Source organism: Humulus lupulus, chromosome 9, assembly GCF_963169125.1.
Source record: "Humulus lupulus chromosome 9, drHumLupu1.1, whole genome shotgun sequence".
NCBI classification, from domain to species: domain Eukaryota; kingdom Viridiplantae; phylum Streptophyta; class Magnoliopsida; order Rosales; family Cannabaceae; genus Humulus; species Humulus lupulus.
This window is the reverse complement of record NC_084801.1, coordinates 145,968,565-145,987,256: the sequence shown is the minus strand read 5'-3', so window position 1 is coordinate 145,987,256 and position 18,692 is coordinate 145,968,565. Positions and strand designations below refer to the sequence as shown.

At 41.7% G+C, this 18,692-nt stretch overlaps 1 pseudogene; it reads left to right on the top strand.

The window, feature by feature from the left end:
• Positions 1-18,692, top strand: part of LOC133800143 (probable aminotransferase TAT2) — a 123,068-nt pseudogene that overhangs the window by 93,475 nt on the left and 10,901 nt on the right.

The following is an 18,692-nucleotide window of genomic DNA, read 5'->3' as shown; positions in this document are numbered from 1 at the left end:
ATTTATAATTTTAAGCACAAATTACTTCTAAAAAGATATGATTTTTCTTCACTATTCAAAAAGTATAATTTTAAAGTATTTAATGTGAATCAACCTAAGGAAACAACACAAAATCAAATAACATTATTTATAATGCAAAACATAATATTTTTGTTCTAAGCATTGGATGTGTACAATTTAATGACACATCTTACACAAAGAATATAATGTTTTTGCACTAATAAAGAACAAAGTGTAAATATGTTCTATCAATAAAAAATACATGATATTTAAGATGAAAGAAAATATTTGAAGAACCATAAACTTTATTGCACAAATTGGGAAATCAACATACAACATAAATACTATCTAGTTACATATTGTTTCATCATCACCTTAATAATCTTAAAAAGATTAGAAACTCATAACTAGAATAGAAATTACAAACATAAATAGGAAAATTTGGAGGAGGAACCCCCAAATTTTTCCTCTAAAAACTCATAGAAAAATGACCAAAAAGAAGAAAAAGATGAAGAGAATGGAGTGGTCTTGAAAAAGTGTAGAAATTGTAGTGTAACCCCTCCTAAAACAAGCACACCCAAATGGTCTTGAAAATTCCCTATCTATAGCCAAAATGAGAGTATTAAAATAATCAATTTAAATTAATTAAATTGATTAAATTAATAATAATATGGAAAATAAGGGTAAATTTTAGGTGTAATGATGATTTTGTGGTAAAATGTGTAGAAAAGTTTGGGTAAAAATGTGGTATTTTTAAACAAAAGGGACAAGGAGACAAGGTGCAATTTATGGGCTCAAGAAAAACAAGGGAAAAACTGGCTTGGTGGCTGCTGGTGGCAGGTTTGGTCTGGCGTGGGGGCTGGGATTGGGCATAGGCTGCTGGGCTGATGCAGCTAGGAGGTGCTAGGCTCAATTAAGGAGGCAAGCAGATGGTGAGGATGGGCCTGGGGGCGTGGGCTTCGGTGGTGGGCCGAGTGGAGGCGCGAGCCCAGGTGGTAGCTGGTGTTGGATGGAGGTTGAAGCAGGCGGGCTGAAGCTGCTGGTGGGCCTTTGGCTGGGGCTTCGGGCCTGGGCAGAGCCGGGCCCAAGGGAGGCAGTAGGGGGCTTCGGCCTGGGCAGAGTTGGGCCGGATTGAGAGTTGTGCCTGTTTGGCCCGAAATGGCTGGGTTTAGCTTTTTCAGAAATGCCACATTTTCCTTACTTTTCAAGCACAAAAATGCAATAAATTCTATAATGCCCTGGTTACCCCAGAACAGTTACGGTGAACCAGAAATTTAACTCGCTACCCGAGTCCTTTGGTTAAAAACGTGCTTCTAATGTTCTTAACAGGCTAAGATGGAAAACCAATCAAAAAGAAAGGATATATTTTATTTAATACACAAAATTCTTCATGGGGCCATAAAAACATTCACAAGTTATTTACAACTCAAAATGGTCATTACAGTTTCAAATTTACAACCCAATGACCTAAGCGGCAAAAATAGGGTAAACCCCTTAGTTCCTCTGAGAACTCATTGGCCGTGGTGGTCAAGCGGCCGCATATGTACACAGCACCACCTAAGCTCTCCACTCAAGGCTGGGTGAGCTTTTCTTTCCCTTTACCTGCACCACATAGCACCCATGAGCCAAAGCCCAGCAAGAAAACACAATATAGCATGAATATAATATCAATAATGATCATAATAATCATTCAGGACTTTCAGTCCAAAACAGATGAGTGACAGTCACAAAAGTCACTAAGGTAGGCTCCGTTTCCCTCTAGCCATGTGACGATAGGGTCACCGGGGCTTTACAAATAAGTGAACCTTTCACTAGCTTAAACAAGATAGGTGCATGATGACTAGTCACCAACATAACCTTCCTCGTGACCATAGAGTCATAACCATGGGATTTCACTCCCTAGCCATGTGACAAGCAGTCACCTAGGCCTTAGGCCCTGGCTCTGAGTAACTAGCTTAGAATAGTCAAGCGCTTATAAGTTTCATTGACCTTAGGGTCGGTCCAGCATTAATTCCTTAGAGTCATTCAATGCTGATATCGATTAGATCTAATCTTCAATCGGCCCTGCGTTCAGGACGCTTATGTCGTTTCTGACTCTCAAGTCAGTAATATGCGACCAGTGTCGTCCCTGACTAATCAGTGCCATACACAAGTAAACAACATCCGCTAGCATATAATATGCAATCAATGTCCACATTTATCAACCAACATGCCTCAACAACCATCATGCATGTCATATACACAGGGTGCAGTTTTCTTACCTCTAGTTCGAGCGAGAAATATAATAAGAACGACTCCTGAGAACGATCGACCTTTTGGTTCCTTTGCGGTTACCTAATCACAACCAATTATAACCTCCGTTAATGAAAATCAACAATAAAATGGTCTTGACCTAAACCCCACTCTCGGGACCTCGAAACATGCCCACACAGTGAGTAGATTCGATCTCGGACCTTAAGGATTGAAACCCCGAGCCAAAAACCCCTAAAAACACTCAAAACGGGACTCTGGAGGAATAGAGCAGCGCTGCTCAATAGCGCCCCAACGCTATACTCAGAACCCCAAACCGCCCAAAAATAACCCTGTGTAGCACTATAGCGCCCTCTGATGGGCGCTGTAGCGCTACCCTCAGCCAGGAACTCCCCTGAAATCTCTTCCTTCGAATCCTTCAATTCCAACTCGATTCCAATGCTTCCAAACCCCATTTTTGGTGCCAAATGAACCCAAAAACCATCCTCACATACCCCAAGCAACACAACCACAAGAATCCCAACAAAACCAATCATCCAATCTAGGAATCTCAACTGAAAACCACAACTAAAACAGAGCAAACCAGGGATTTTAATGGCTAGAAACTTACCTCAAGCTCAGATTATGATGATCTTCAATGGTGGAACACACTCCCAAGGTCTCAAGATTTACTTCCCAAGCTTGACTCCTCAAGTTAGTCTCAAAAATCACAAAAAAAAAAAAAAAAAAGACAGGTACGGGAGAAGCTCTTGAAGTTACTATGTTTTTCTCTTCTTTCTACAGCCTTCAATGGCTTATATCTGTCCTAGGGGTGAAAAGACCAAAATACCCCTAGGTCTAATAAGGGTTTCTAAAAGCTCCCAAGGGAAAAAATTGACATTCCCCACCTATCTCGTTAATCATAATTAACGCTCTCCAATTCCCGCTATTCTCGATATTCTCAAACACCAATAATTCACACCTCATTACCACTTAATTCCCGGCAATGCTCTAATCATTAAAATCACCCTGAGACTCATCCCGAGCCCCGAACTTAAACCTGTTATGATTAGACCGCTAATTAATATTCCAAGATCGTCTCATGCTGAATAGCTCGAACAAACCCACATTATAATGTGGTCTCAACAATAGGTCACCGACATGCATACAAATATACAATTACGCCCTCAATGGGCCAAATTACCAAAACACCCCTGTAATGAAATGTGGACCCACATGCATGCATTTAACATCATATTATAATATAATTCACATAAACATGCATATAATCATTTAATGACATAATTAAACAATTATGGCCCTCCCATCCTACTAATCCAGCCATTAAACCGCATTAGGGATTCCGGGGCATTACAAATTCCCTACAAGATAAATATAAAATAAATCATAATAAAATATTTTCACTATAAAATAAATCAAGTTAATTATTTAAAAATATTAATTATAACTTAATTTATATTTAACATTTAAGTTCAATAATACAACATTTTTTTACCTCAAACTAAATAATAATAAATCAAGTAATTAACTACAACATTTTACAATAAAATAACTATAAAAATACACAAAAATATATAAAATTAAAATAAACCTAATAAATTCAAAATTACTTAAAAACTTAATAAATTACTTAAAAACTCAAAGACTAAGCAACAATTAGCATAAAAAATATGGTAAAATAATTCTATTTTATAGAGTTGTCACCAGATCTGTAAGGCGCGAGTGGTATAGACGCACCAGTTACAGGGGGACACGTGTGTAAAACATGGTGAATTTGAAAGAACGGGGATCACCCAAGTGGCCCCTAAGTAAATGAACCCGTCTTCTAGGAAACAAACCGAGCTATTGGGATTTGATCAGGGATAATGATGCAAATCTCCTCCATGCAAGATTAACCGAGTTGCCCCCACGAAAATGAACCCGTCTTCTAAGGAATAAACTGAGATATTTGGATTTGATCTAGGAGAATGAGACAAGTCTCCACCATGCAAACACAGATGAAGATTTGGGGGTAAATGTTATCCCTGTGTTTCCCCCCGGACACGTGGCATGACCCAATGGATCTGTGGGCTCTCTCAGGAAGTCAAAGGCCCAACCTAAGCCCAGTGGACATGGAAGAAGAAAGTCATAGTGGCCCAATCGTCAGTAAGCCCAAAATTGCTCGATGGGTGTCACCATAACGAGGGAATCGGGACCAAGATGCGGGCCAAACTCATCTTCCCGGTCCTAACCTAATGGTATCATCCAGGATGCGAGTAGGGGTGGCAGGCTCAACAGTCTTAGAATACACCCTTGTCAAGAATGAACTCGGGCACTAGTAAACGAACTAGGGTATTGGTGAATGGACAGGGACGTTAGTAAAGGAACCCGAACCAGGCGTCCGGATAGGGCAAGATTGATCTTCCCTGACGCTGACACATTCCCAAGAAACACTGAATTTGGTCTCCTCAACTAACCTGCAGAAGAGGCTACATATAGAATGTATGCCGTTATTGGGAAACAACATTGCCACTACTCTGACAGATCCTGTCCCCAGGATCTCCTTTGAAGCCCACGCGGACCAGTCTGAGGCTACGTACTGTTGTCAGCTATAAAGCTTGGTTATGCCCAAGCCAGCCTAATGGGCCCTGATTAATCTATATTATTTAGCGAAATCCTTTGTATTAAGCATCCATTCGTGAGCTAATTGTGATTACATCCCTATTGGCCCTGGATTAGTCCGGCCCAAGCCCACAGCACCCAACTGCCTATAAATAGGACCAATTGTGCACTATAGAAGGGATCCCAAAATTTTCTTGTAAGTAATTACTCTGCCCAAACTTGCAGAAAACTCTATTGCTAAAAGCTCTCTAAGCTCTAATACAACTTACTCCACGTAAAAACTTTGTGTGTTTATCTTCAAATTAATGAATTAGAAAGTGATATGATATAATAATAATTAAAAAAATGATAATTAAGAAAACCAAACACCCTCTGAACCTTTTTATTTCTGACCATGGGAGAACTCAGAGACCTCGAGCTTCAACCAGTGGAACCCTCACGTATCCCCTCTCTGATCCCAACATGCTTCTCTGGTGAAGTTCTCTCACTTCAAACCCCATAAAGCCAGAACCCATTTCCCACAATCATCAGAAGAGCGATAAAACAGACTGAAATGCAAAAGTAAGGAATCAGGTAATGGTGAAACCCCAAACGATATCTCCTATCACGACACTCTAAATCAGATACGAGAGAATGTCGATAAAATTGATGAGGGGAAATTTATTTTGTTGGGTATGGGTGACCCCACTTCTCAATCATGCTTTCAAACTACCCACATTGCTGAAGAAGTGGTTATTGATGCTATCAAGTCTAGGAAGTTCAATGGTTACTCTCCTGATGTTGGACTTCTTCAGACAAGAGAGTAAGTTTCTTAATCAGTACTTTGTTTGTAGTTTCTTGACTTGTTTAGATGAGGACTAAGATGTGTGTGCTTATGGTTTTATCTTAATTCTGGTCTTTTTTTAGGATATGAGTAAACATTTAATGCCTTCCATTTTCACCTAATTTTAGTTGGTTGAAATTATTGCTTTATTAGAGCTGGATTACCAAGTGGAGCATGCGAAGAAAGTAGGCTTCTTAAGGACCAAGTCAAGTTGAGTTTCTTTCTGGTTTTTTCTTAATTAGGATATTACTTGACAATATGTGATTTATTGTTTAGTCCCTTTCATTTTTTAACATTAGTTTGGTTTGTTGATCTCTAATTTTATAAATATTGCTACTTTTTTATTTGGGTACCTGTAGATGTTTCAGCTTATTGCTTTATTAGAGCTAGCTTACCAAATGGAGCACGACACACGAGAGTATATGAGATAACTTGGGTTTGTTTTGGTTGATTTTTCTCATATTTTGTATTTGAAAAATGTAAGTGAAAGCTTTCTGGTTGTGCTACTACTTGCTGCAGCATCTTTTGTAACTGTTCAAGTATTTTCTCTTGTGGCAGGGAAATTGCTGAATATCTGCTCTTGATCTCCCATACAAGATATCATATGATGATGTTTATATTACAACCGGCTGCACTCAAGCTATTGATGTTGCCCTGACTTCTCTTGCTTGACCTGGTGGCAATGCATTGATTCCAAAACCAGGATTTCCCATGTACGAGCTTTCTGCTGCATTTAGATATCTTGAAGTTCAGAATTTTGATCTTCTTCCAGAGGAGGGATGGTAGATTGATCTTGATGGCATTCAGGCTCTTGCAGATAGAAACACAGTTGCATTAATTATTATAAATCCTAGGAATCCTTGTGCAAATGTCTACTCTTGTGAACAATTGGAGAAGGTGTGCCCTTTTAGTTGCAATTTTTTATTCTTCATTTGAAATTTTTTCTCTATTATGGTCACAAATTAACATTGTGAAAATTAAGAAAATGAGTGAAAAAAATTTTCTTCGTGTTGCATTTAGATTGCAAAACTTATGTCTATTATGGTCACAAATTAACATTGGGATTGTTGTTATAGCTGATGAGGTTTATGCCCGCCAAGCTTTTGGAAGAAATCCATTTGTGTCAATGGATGTTTTTGGATCAGATGTTCCTGTAATAACACTCAGGTCTATGTCAAAGAGGTGGCTGGTTCCTGGTTGGCGACTAGGTTGGTTTGTGACAACTGATCCCAATGGAATCTACAAAACTCCCAGGTGAAATCTCTCTCTCTAAAAATAGATACAACTCATTTATTTATACCTTAGTATGTGTAGAAGAATGAACACTCGTAAATACATGCTTGTGTTTCTTGTAAATGAGAATTAATTTTAGCAGTTAAATAAAATTTCAATATTTATTTTTTGAGATGTGATAAGTGCACACTTTTCTCTTTCAAACCTGCTATTTTCCCTTTCAGATTAATGCCTAATGTTGACATTTTTCAGCTCTGAGTTTTCAACGAAAACTATTTTGAGAATTGTTCATAACATGTATATGTATTAGGCACTTGTGATGATAATTGATTATTGTTCAACTTAGAATATACCTTAGTCTTATGGTTGATGTAGAGGTGTATTGTTTTCTTAAAAAATATTTTATATGGTTTGATGAATGCTAACATGATTTACATCTTTTTAAGATCATTGAGCATACTAAGAAATATTTTGAGATTCTTAAAGGGCCTGGGACTTTCATTCAGGTAAGTTTATCTTATTCATGCAAAGATACCTTCCCCATGTGTTATTACCTTCAATTATATGCTTCTACTCATGTCTTTTATAATTTAATAGAGATCCGCCCGAGTCCAAAATCCAGAGCCGATGCCGTGAAAATATATTGCACCAGCTTATGAGTTTAGCTAAGGATCAATCTGAAAGAAGAGTGATTAAGCCTGTGTAGCATTATCTTTTAAAGATACTCTAAAGCTGGTCAATATATTCTTCTACTTTTAACTAGAGATTAGAGCTTTCCTATAATTACAACAATTCCCATGGAAATTGTAGTTTAGGAGAATAATTATCTGTATCAATGTGCCAATCAGTATATTTATAGATTACATCCCTAACAGATATGAAATATAAAAGCCATAAAAATAGGAACTAACAACAACCAATTCCTATTTCTAAGGAAACAACCTAACTTTCTATTTTTTCACGGTAACTTATACTCCCCCTCAAGTTGGTATGTAAATATCAAACATACCCAACTTATTTACAAGTAAATCAAAAGTAGGTTTAAATAATCCTTTTGTAAGAATGTCTGCAATCTGATCTTTAGATCTTACAAATAATATACAAATTATTCCTACTTCCAGATTCTCTTTTATAAAGTGTCGATCAACTTCTATATGTTTGGTCTGGTCGTGTTATGTGCAATACTTATGGCAGCCTTGTTGTCGCAAAACAACTTCATAGGCATACTAACTTGTAGCTCCACCTCCTTAAGCACACGGTTTATCCACAAAATCTCACATATCCCGTTAGCCATAGCTCTATATTTTGCTTCTGCACTACTCTTTGCAACCAGACTCTGTTTCTTGCTTCTCCAAGTCACTAAATTTCCCCAAACAAACGTGCAATATCCCAAAGTAGACTTCCTATCAGTGACCGAACCTGCCCAATCAGCATCAGTAAATGCTTCAACACTTCTGTTATTATTCTTCTTGAAGAAAAGACCTCTACCAGGACTACCTTTTAGATACCTTAAAATGTGATAAGCAGCTTCAAGATGTTCATGAACTGACTTACCATACTCACAGCGAAAGCAATATCAAGTCGAGTGTGAGATAGGTAGATAAGCCTCCCAACAAGTCTTTGATAGTGCTCCACATCTACTAATCTTCCTTGGTGAATTTCACCAAGCTTCTTGTTCGAATCAATAGGAGTGTCTATTGGACAACACTCACTCATTCCTGAATCTTTTAATAGATCAAGAACATATTTTCGTTGGGAAATAACAATCCCTTGTTTGGACCGTGCCACTTCCATAGCCAAAAAATATTTCATCTCTTCTAGATCTTTTATCTCAAATGCCTTGGAGAGTTTGTTTTTCATTGCTTCTAATTCTTCTAGGTCATCCCCCGTGAGGAGAATATCATCAACATAGACAATTAGAACTGCAATTTTTCCATTGTTCGAATGACGAGTGAACAAAGTATGATCAGATTGTGCTTGAGAATAGCCTTGTTTTTTTACCACTTGAGTAAACCTCTCAAACCACGCTCTTGGTGACTGTTTTAACTCGTAAAGAGCCTTTTCTACCTTACAAACTTTTGTGCCAAAATTGTTCTCAAAACTTGGTGGAGGAAGCATATACACTACCTCTTCCAATCTTCCATTCAAGAAAGCATTCTTCACGTCGAACTGTCGTAAAGGTCAATCCAAATTGGCTGCAACAGACAACAAATTCGAACAGTATTTAGCTTGGCAACTGGAGCAAATATCTCGGTATGGTCAATACCATAAGTTTGTGTAAATCCTTTGGCCACCAGCTGAGCTTTGTGTCTTTCAAGAGTCCCATCACTGTTAAATTTTGGTGTAAAGACCCACTTACAGCCCACAGTTGGAGTTCCCTTAGGAAGTTCTTCAAGCTTCCATGTTTGATTCTTCTCAAGAGCCCTCATCTCCTCAAAAACAACCTCCTTCCACTCCGGAACAAGTAAAGCTTGTTGTATATTATTTGGAATCTGAACACTTGAAACATTATTGGCAAAAGTGACAAAAGAGGATGAGAGTTTTGAGGTAGAAACAAACTGAGATGTAGGATATTTGACACAAGATCACTTGCCTTTTCTTATAGCTATTGGAAGGTCTATTTTAGGAATAGAATCAGAAGAAATTTTATCAAAAAAAACAGGATTAGAATTGTTACCTGACTCAATTTCTGGTCTCAGTTCAGATGTTTGGCAGAGGGTTGGTGATGTTGTGACTTCAGTTCTTCGATGAGGGAATTTTCATGCATATACCTGACAATATTTATGTAACGCCCTACTACCTTAGAGTCGTTACTAAGTGAGTTTAAAAACGTGCAATCACTCGCTAATCGAGGCTTTTAAAGCAAAAGTGTAATTAAATCATAAACAGAGTAGAAACTTTAGAAATAACTATATTTCATTGAAAATCATAAAAGTTTAACACTTGGGATCCCAAAACACTGTTTGGAAATATTTACAACATATAAGAACAACCAAGTCGGCTAAACGACAAAATCTAGGTTTCATTACAATCATCTCCCAAAATCCACTGGCTGTGGCAGCCAGACAGGCCAAACATGTACACGCCGCTTCATGCTAGCTACACTCATGGTTGGTTGACTTTCTCCTTGCCCTTACCTGCACCACAGAGAACCCGTGAGCCGAAGCCCATCAAGAAAACCCACAAGCAGATAACATATGCAAAACAAACACATAGCATATAAACAAGCCATCAATAGGCTAAACACATACGGCTAAGCCGTCCCAGGCGCTTTACCAGGTCCTGGGTTTGCGGTCCACACCGTGAGGATATCCCAGGTATCCTTTAGGGTCTCGCCCTAGCAACTCGCACTCCACGTGCTCAATGCTGCTCTCGACCCCTTGCCGTACTCGGCCTTGCACTCAACGTGCCCAACGCCGTTCCCGGCCCTTTTCCGTTCCCGGCCCCTGCCGACCTCGGCATGCGCCGTTCCCGGCTCTTGTCGAACATTCACATAATCGCATTCAAAGCATAATAAACATATACTAAACACTAACAAATTCAATCAAAGGGCTACGCCCTGCAATTCAAACATATTGGGGCTCAGCCCTGCATACAAGCTCTATGGGAACAGGGGTTTTCTTACCTGCGTCCCGAGCTCTCCGAGCACCGATATCACGAGCACAATCCTCTAACTTTAGCCTCGCTGAAACCCTAGTCACAACACATTAACAATATTCACCCATCAAGTTATAATCCATTAAATAACTTTTAGCCATATCTCTAATCTCCGGGACCTTGAATTCTATCAATCCGGGTGATAGAATCCATCCCGAGCCTTAACCTTTGAGTTCCCAAGCCTAAACGCAGTTAGAAGCACAAATTGGCACTAAGAGCCGCGGCTCTACCCACAAGCGCCACGACTAGCCTCGAAATAGAGGCTAGCACCTCCCTGAAGCACGCACGGGCTGCGGCGCGCATCAAACACCATGGCCTTCCATGGCCGCGCACGCACACGAGCCGCAGCATGCCCCTCCTAGGGCCGCGGCCCTCACCTCCAAACCCAGAAATCTTCATCTCTTCCTGCATTTTCCTCAAACCAATTCACCCAAAACCAAACTAGCAATTCCAGATTATCACCATAAAGGTTCTAACACAGTATTAGCATCAAAACCCAACAAAGTCCAGCCCCAAACTCAGCCAAGCATTCAAGAACAAATTTCAAACTTAGCTAACATGCAAACTCAGATATTCAACCTTAAAACCAGCTGATAAATTAACACAATTCAACATATTAGGAACTTACCTTTCCTAGATTATAGTTCTGAGCCAATCCTCTAGATTCCAAGCTACAATTCTCCAAAGCCCCAGCTTGAAACTCTGAATTTCCTAGCTCTCTTCCTCAAGATTTCCCCCTTAGTGCAGCTTTGAGAGTAAAGAGAGAGTATGATAAAGTCTAAGGTCGGTTTCTCCAAGTTTCCCAACAGTTCCTTTATTTTGTTTTATTTAACTTAAATCTATAGGGTTACCTCAAGGCTCGGGGTACCAAAACATCCCCGAGGGCAAAATGGTAAATTTCCCCAATATTCCCTCCTAGACATTCTATCCTCAAATATATCTCCAAATATTTATTTCCATAACCCGATAACCCCATAATACATCTAACACCCAAAATACCCCTCGACTCGCCCTGAGTCGGATTCTCAACCCCGTTGTGACTTTCTGGCTAACCGCTCCCCAGGACTGTCTCGGATCGTGCTACACATAAATATATCACATGCATATCATATTTATCACATTTATGCCCTCAACAGGCTAAAATCACAAACATACCCCTAATATCCAAACGGGGCCCACATGCACATTTAACTCAACTAAACATGCATCTCTATCACATACTCACATAAATTCACATATTAACATATTAAATCATATATTGCCCTCCAGGCACGCTAATCAAGGCCCTAAGCCCTATTAGCAAATTTGGGTCGTTACAACTATCCCCTCCTTACAGAAATTTCGTCCTCAAAATTACCTGAACAACTCGGGATACCGCTCCTTCATCTCTGACTCAAGTTCCCACGTCGTCTCCTCAACCTTGCTATTCCTCCATAGCACCTTCACCAAGGCGATGGTCTTGCTCCGCAAGACTTTATCTTTCCAGTCAAGAATCTGAATCGGCTTCTCCTTATAGGACAAATCCTGATCAAGCTCCAGATTCTCATAACTTAAAACGTGCGTCGAATCTGACACATACTTCCGGAGCATGGATACATGGAAAACATTATGAACCCTTGATAAAGCTAGAGGCATTGCTATCCTGTAAGCTACCTCTCCAACTCGTTCCAGAATCTCGAAGGGGCCAACAAACCTAGGGCTCAGCTTGCCCTGAACACCAAACCGTTTCACTCCCCTCAAAGGTGAAACCCTAAGAAACACATGGTCACCAACCTGAAATTCCATGCCCCTACGTTTCAGGTCTGAATAGCTCTTCTGACGACTCTGGGAGGTGAGCATTCGCGCCCTAATCTTCTCAATCGCCTCATTGGTCCTCTGAACCATCTCTGGACCCAGATATCTCCACTCACCTGTCTCATCCCAATGAACAGGTGATCTACACTTCCTTCCAGAAAGCATCTCATATGGAGCCACTCCGATGGTCGCCTGATAACTATTGTTATACGAGAACTCGATCAAAGGGAGATACTTACTCCATGATCCCCCAAAATCTAGCACACAGGCTCGCAACATGTCCTCCAATAACTGAATCATCCTCTCAAACTGTCCATCTGTCTGAGGATGATAAGCGGTACTAAACCGTAACTTCGTGTCCATAGCCTTCTGCAGACTCTCCCAAAACCTAGAAGTGAAGGTGGGATCTCTGTCGGATACTATCGACCTCGAAGCCCCATGAAGTCGAACAATCTCCTTCACATACAACTCAGCATATTGCTCTACAGTATAAGTTGTCCTAACAGGGAAAAAGTGGGCGGACTTGGTATACCTATCCACAATCACCCACATCGAGTCATGCTGTCCCACGGTGCTCGGCAAACCAACCACAAAGTCCATGGTGATATCTTCCCACTTCCATTCTGGGATCCCCAGAGGTTGCAGCAACCCCGCTGGCCTCTGATGCTCAGCCTTAATCTGTTGAAAAGTTAAGCACTTGACCACATAATCTACCACATCCCTCTTCATGCCCGACCACCAATACAAAACTCTCAAATCCTGGTACATCTTCGTTGTACCCAGGTGCAAAGAATAGGGAGTGGTATGCGATTCATCTAAGATCTCACGCCGGATGTCAGAATCCATCGGAACGTAGATCCGACCCTTGTACTTCAGTAACCCAATCTCTGAAATAGAAAAGTTCTTAGTCGCTCCGACTAAGACATTCTCTCTGTGACCTCTCAACTAGGAATCTTTCCCCTGTGCCTCCTTGATCCTCCCAAGGAGTGTAGACTAAAGAGTGATGTTGGCCAACTGACCAACCACCAACTCTATACCTGCTATGGTCATCTCCTCAGCTAGCTTATCAGATATTTTCCTCGAACTAAACACTTGTCCTAGGCCTTTCCGACTCAATGCATCAGCCACCACATTAGCCTTCCCAGGATGGTATAGGATATCACAATCATAATCCTTAACCAACTCCAGCCACCGCCTCTGGCACATATTCAGATCCTTCTGAGTAAAGAAATACTTTAGGCACTTATGGTCGGTGTATATCTTGCACTTCTCACCATAGAGATAATGTCTCCAAATCTTAAGTGCGAACACCACCGCTGCCAACTCCAAATCATGCGTGGGATATCTCTGCTCATACTCCTTTAACTGTCTCGATGCATAAGTTATCACCTTACCAGCTTGCATCAACACGCACCCCAAACCATGTCTGGATGCATCACAATAAACCACAAACTTTACATTATCTGTCGGCAAGCTTAACACTGGCGCGGTGATCGATCGCCACTTTAACTCCTTGAAACTGTTCTCACATTTGTCCGTCCAGACATACCTTGTCTTCTTCTTTGTCAGTTTTGTCAATGGCGTAGCTATTCTGGAGAACCCCTCAACGAACCGCCGATAGTACCCCGCTAAGCCCAAAAAGCTTCTCACTTTAGGAACATTGCTCGGTCTAGGCCAATCTCTAACTACCTCAATCTTACTCGAGTAAACCAAAATCCCCTCCTTACTGACAATATGGCCCAGAAATGTAACTTGTGTAACTAAAACTCACACTTACTGAACTTAGCATATAACTTATGCTCCCTCAACCACTGTAGAACCAACCGCAGATGTTGCTCGTGCTCTGCCTCCAACTGAGAGTACACTAGGATGTCGTCGATGAACACAATCACAAACTTATCCAGATAATCCCTGAAAACCATATTCATCATGTCCATAAAGGTTGCTGGGACATTGGTTAATCCAAAGGACATAACCAGGAATTCATAGTGTCCATACCTCGTTCGAAAAGCAGTCTTTGGTATGTCCTCCTCTTTAATCCTTAATTTATGGTAACCTGACCGGAGATCTATCTTGGAAAATACTGTTCTTCCCTGTAACTAATCAAATAAATCGTCGATCTTAGGCAGTGGATACTTGTTCTTAATGGTTAACTTGTTTAGCTCCTTATAATCAATACACATCCTAAGGGATCCATCCTTCTTCTTAACGAACAATATTGGAGCACCCCATGGCGAGAAACTCGGTCTGATGAACCCCAAATCAAGTAACTCCTTTAACTCCGTTGGAGCCATTCTGTAAGGTGTCCCGGATACTGGCTCCACTCCTAGTACCAACTCTACAACAAAGTCAATCTCCCGCTGTGGCGGCAACCCTGGCAAATCTGCCGGAAACAAATCCGGAAACTCACACACCAATCTAGTCTCACTCGGTCCAACCGACACCACCTTAGAGGTATCCACAACGCTCGCTAGGAATCCCATGCAACCTTCCCGCATCAGGTCTCTAGCCCTCAATGCTGAAATCATTGTTACTCGCGGTCCACTAACTGTCCCCACAAATACAAAGGGTACCTCCCCTTCCGGTTCAAAAGTCACCATTCTTCGCTTGCAGTCAATCGTTGCCCCATACTTCGATAACCAATCCATCCCTAGAATCATATCAAAGTCATCCATCTCTAGCTCAATCAAATCAATAGACAATTCCCTACCATCTACCTCTACTGGCAATGCTCTAATCCATTTCCTAGAGACTACCAGTTCTCCTATTGGCAACAAAGTCTGAAATACCTTAGCATACACACCACTAGGTCTACAAAGCTGGTCTATCACTCTAGCAGATACAAATGAATGAGTAGCCCCTGAATCAAACAATGTAGTATACAAAGAACCAGCACTAGAGATCTGACCTGTCACAACTAAGGGGCTAGCCTCCACCTCAGTCTGTGTCAAAGTAAATACCCTGGCAGGAGTAAGGCTGTCACCCTGCTTCAGCTCCTCTTTCTTGACTTAAGGGCAGTCCTTCTTCAGATGACTAGCACTCCCACAGACAAAGCAGGCCCTGATCCTGCACTCACCCTGGTGTCGTCGTCTGCACCATGGACACACTGGGAAACTCCTCCAGTTGTCACTTCCACCCTGACGACCAGTAGAAGCACCCCGTGCCCTCCTATCTGAACTGGGAGGAACAAAGGAATCTGGGGCCTTCCTCTTTTTCTCACTAGAACCACCACCCCGACTGGATAAGGAGGCATTGTCCTCCTGGCATCGCGCCTAACAGCGCTTTCCTTCCAGATCTGATCTTCGGCCCACTCAGTTGTAAGGGCCTTGTCCACTACCTGGGCATAAGTAGTAGTCTCTGGATCCAAAGTAATATTCACATCGCAGGCGATCATAACGTTCAACCCCCACACAAACCTGTCCCTTCTTGCCGCATCAGTCGACACTAAGTCTGGCGCAAACTTCACCAATCTGTCAAACCTCAAAGCATACTCTGTCACTGTCGATCGGTTCTGAGTCAGGTTGATGAACTCGTCAACCTTCGCAGCTCAAACTGCCACATTGTAATACTTCTCATTAAATAAGTTTCTGAACTCTTCCCAAGTCATAACTGTTACATTCCTTCTCTGAACCACCACGTCCCACCAGATGTGGGCATCCTCTCTAAACATGTAGCTAGCACAAGTTACCCTCTCATTTCCCTGAACCCTCATAAAATCCATAATTGAGGAAATCATATTCATCCACTGCTCTGCCCGCAGTGGGTCTGGTCCACCCTCGAAGGTGGGAGGATGATGTTTCCTGAACTTCTCATACAAAGGTTCCCACTTATTCTCCATGGCAGACTGAACTGGCACTGGTGCCACAACCTGCTGAACAGGCAACCCAGTGACCTGAGGTGAGGCCTGTTGCCTCAACTATCGCAGCTCTTCCTCTGTTCGCTGCAGCCTCACTTCCATCTCGGCAAACATCTATTGCCAATTCTGTGGGGCAGGTGGAGGGTCCTAACCCTGGTTGTCATCCTCGGCCCTACTGCCGCGGAGTCTAGATGATTGTCGAGGCATCTCATCAAATATGCCTGCAACCAACGACGCCGCTCATCAGGCATGATAACAACACCCAAAACCACCTCCCAAACACATCAGCCATCCACAAACAGTAGCTCACATAACAAACAGATAGCATATAACACACAACAGGCGATGCCCTGGCATCATGCATATGTTAACTCATTCATCATGCTCTATATGAAATAAGCAGGCAAACAAGGCATTCAAGCACATGTTCATACATATTAGTCAATCATACCAACCAACCCTGAGTCGAGCTTGTCACTGACAGCAAGCGTACATGTTCCGTCAATCTCCAGAACCTTAAACCTTGGCTCGCTCTGATACCAAGTTGTAATGCCCTACTACCTTAGAGTCATTACTAAGTGAGTTTAAAAACGTGCAATCACTCACTAATCGAGGCTTTTAAAGCAAAAGTGTAATTAAATCATAAACAGAGTAGAAACTTTAGAAATAACTCTATTTCATTGAAAATCATAAAAGTTTAACACTGGGATCCCAAAACACTGTTTGGAAATATTTACAACATATAAGAACAACCAAGTCGGCTAAACAAAAAAATCTAGGTTTAATTACAATCATCTCCCAAAATCCACTGGCTGTGGCAGCCAGGCAGGCCAAACATGTACACACCGCTTCATGCTAGCTACACTCATGGTTGGTTGACTTTCTCCTTGTCCTTACCTCCACCACAGAGCACCCGTGAGCTGAAGCCCAGCAAGAAAACCCACAAGCAGATAACATATGCAAAACAAACACATAGCATATAAACAAGCCATCAATAGGCTAAACACATACGGCTAAGCCATTCCAGGCACTTTACCAGGCCCTAGGTTTGCGGTCCACACCGTGAGGATATCCCAAGTATCCTTTAGGGTCTCGCCCTAGCAACTCGCACTCCACGTGCTCAACACTGCTCTCGGCCCCTTGCCGTACTCAGCCTTGCACTCAATGTGCCCAACGCCGTTCCCAGCCCTTTTTCGTTCCCGGCCCCTGCCGACCTCGGCCTGCGCCGTTCCCGGCTCTTGCCGAACATTCACATAATCGCATTCAAAGCATAATAAACATATACTAAACACTGACAAATTCAATCAAAGGGCTACGCCCTGCAATTCAAACATATTGGGGCTCAGCCCTGCATACAAGCTCTATGGGAACAGGGGTTTTCTTACCTGCGTCACGAGCTCTCCAAGCACCGATATCCCGATCATAATCCTCTAACTTGAGCCTCGCCGAAACCCTAGTCACAACACATTAATAATATTCACCCATCACGTTCTAATCCATTAAATAACTTTGAGCCATATCTCTAATCTCCGAGACCTTGAATTCTATCAATCCGGGTGATAGAATCCATCCCGAGCCTTAACCTTTGAGTTCCCAAGTCTAAACGCAGTTAGAAGCACAAATTGGCACTAAGAGTCGCGGCTAGCCTCGAAACAGAGGCTAGCACCTCTCTGAAGCACGCATGGGCTGCGACGCGCATCAAACACCATGGTCGCGCACGCACACGGGCCGCGGCATGCCCCTCCTAGGGCCGTGGCCCTCACCTCCAAACCCAGAAATCTTCATCTCTTCCTGCATTTTCCTCAAACCAATTCACCCAAAACCAAACTAGCAATTCCATATTACCACCACAAAGATTCTAACACAGTATTAGCATCAAAACCCAACAAAGTCCAGCCCCAAACTCAGCCAAGCATTCAAGAACAAATTTCAAACTTAGCTAACATGCAAACTCAGATCTTCAACCTTAAAACCAGCTGATAACTTGACACAATTCAACATATTAGGAAATTAACTTTCCTAGATTATACTTCTGAGCCAATCCTCTAGATTCCAAGCTACAATTCTCCAAAGCCCCAGCTTGAAACTCTGAATTTCCTAGCTCTCTTCCTCAAGATTTCCCCCTTAGTGCAGCTTTGAGAGTAAAGAGAGAGTATGATAGAGTCTAAGGTCGGTTTCTCCAAGTTTCCCAACAGTTCCTTTATTTTGTTTTATTTAACTTAAATCTATAGGGTTACCTCAAGGCTCGGGGTACCAAAACGTCTCCGAGGGCAAAATGGTAAATTTCCCCAATATTCCCTCCTAGACATTCTATCCTCAAATATATCTCCAAATATTTATTTCCATAACCCGATAACCCCATAATACATCTAACACCCAAAATACCCATCAACTCGCCCTGAGTCGGATTCTCAACCCCGTTGTGACTTTCTGGCTAACCGCTCCCCAGGACTATCTCGGATTATGCTACCCATAAAT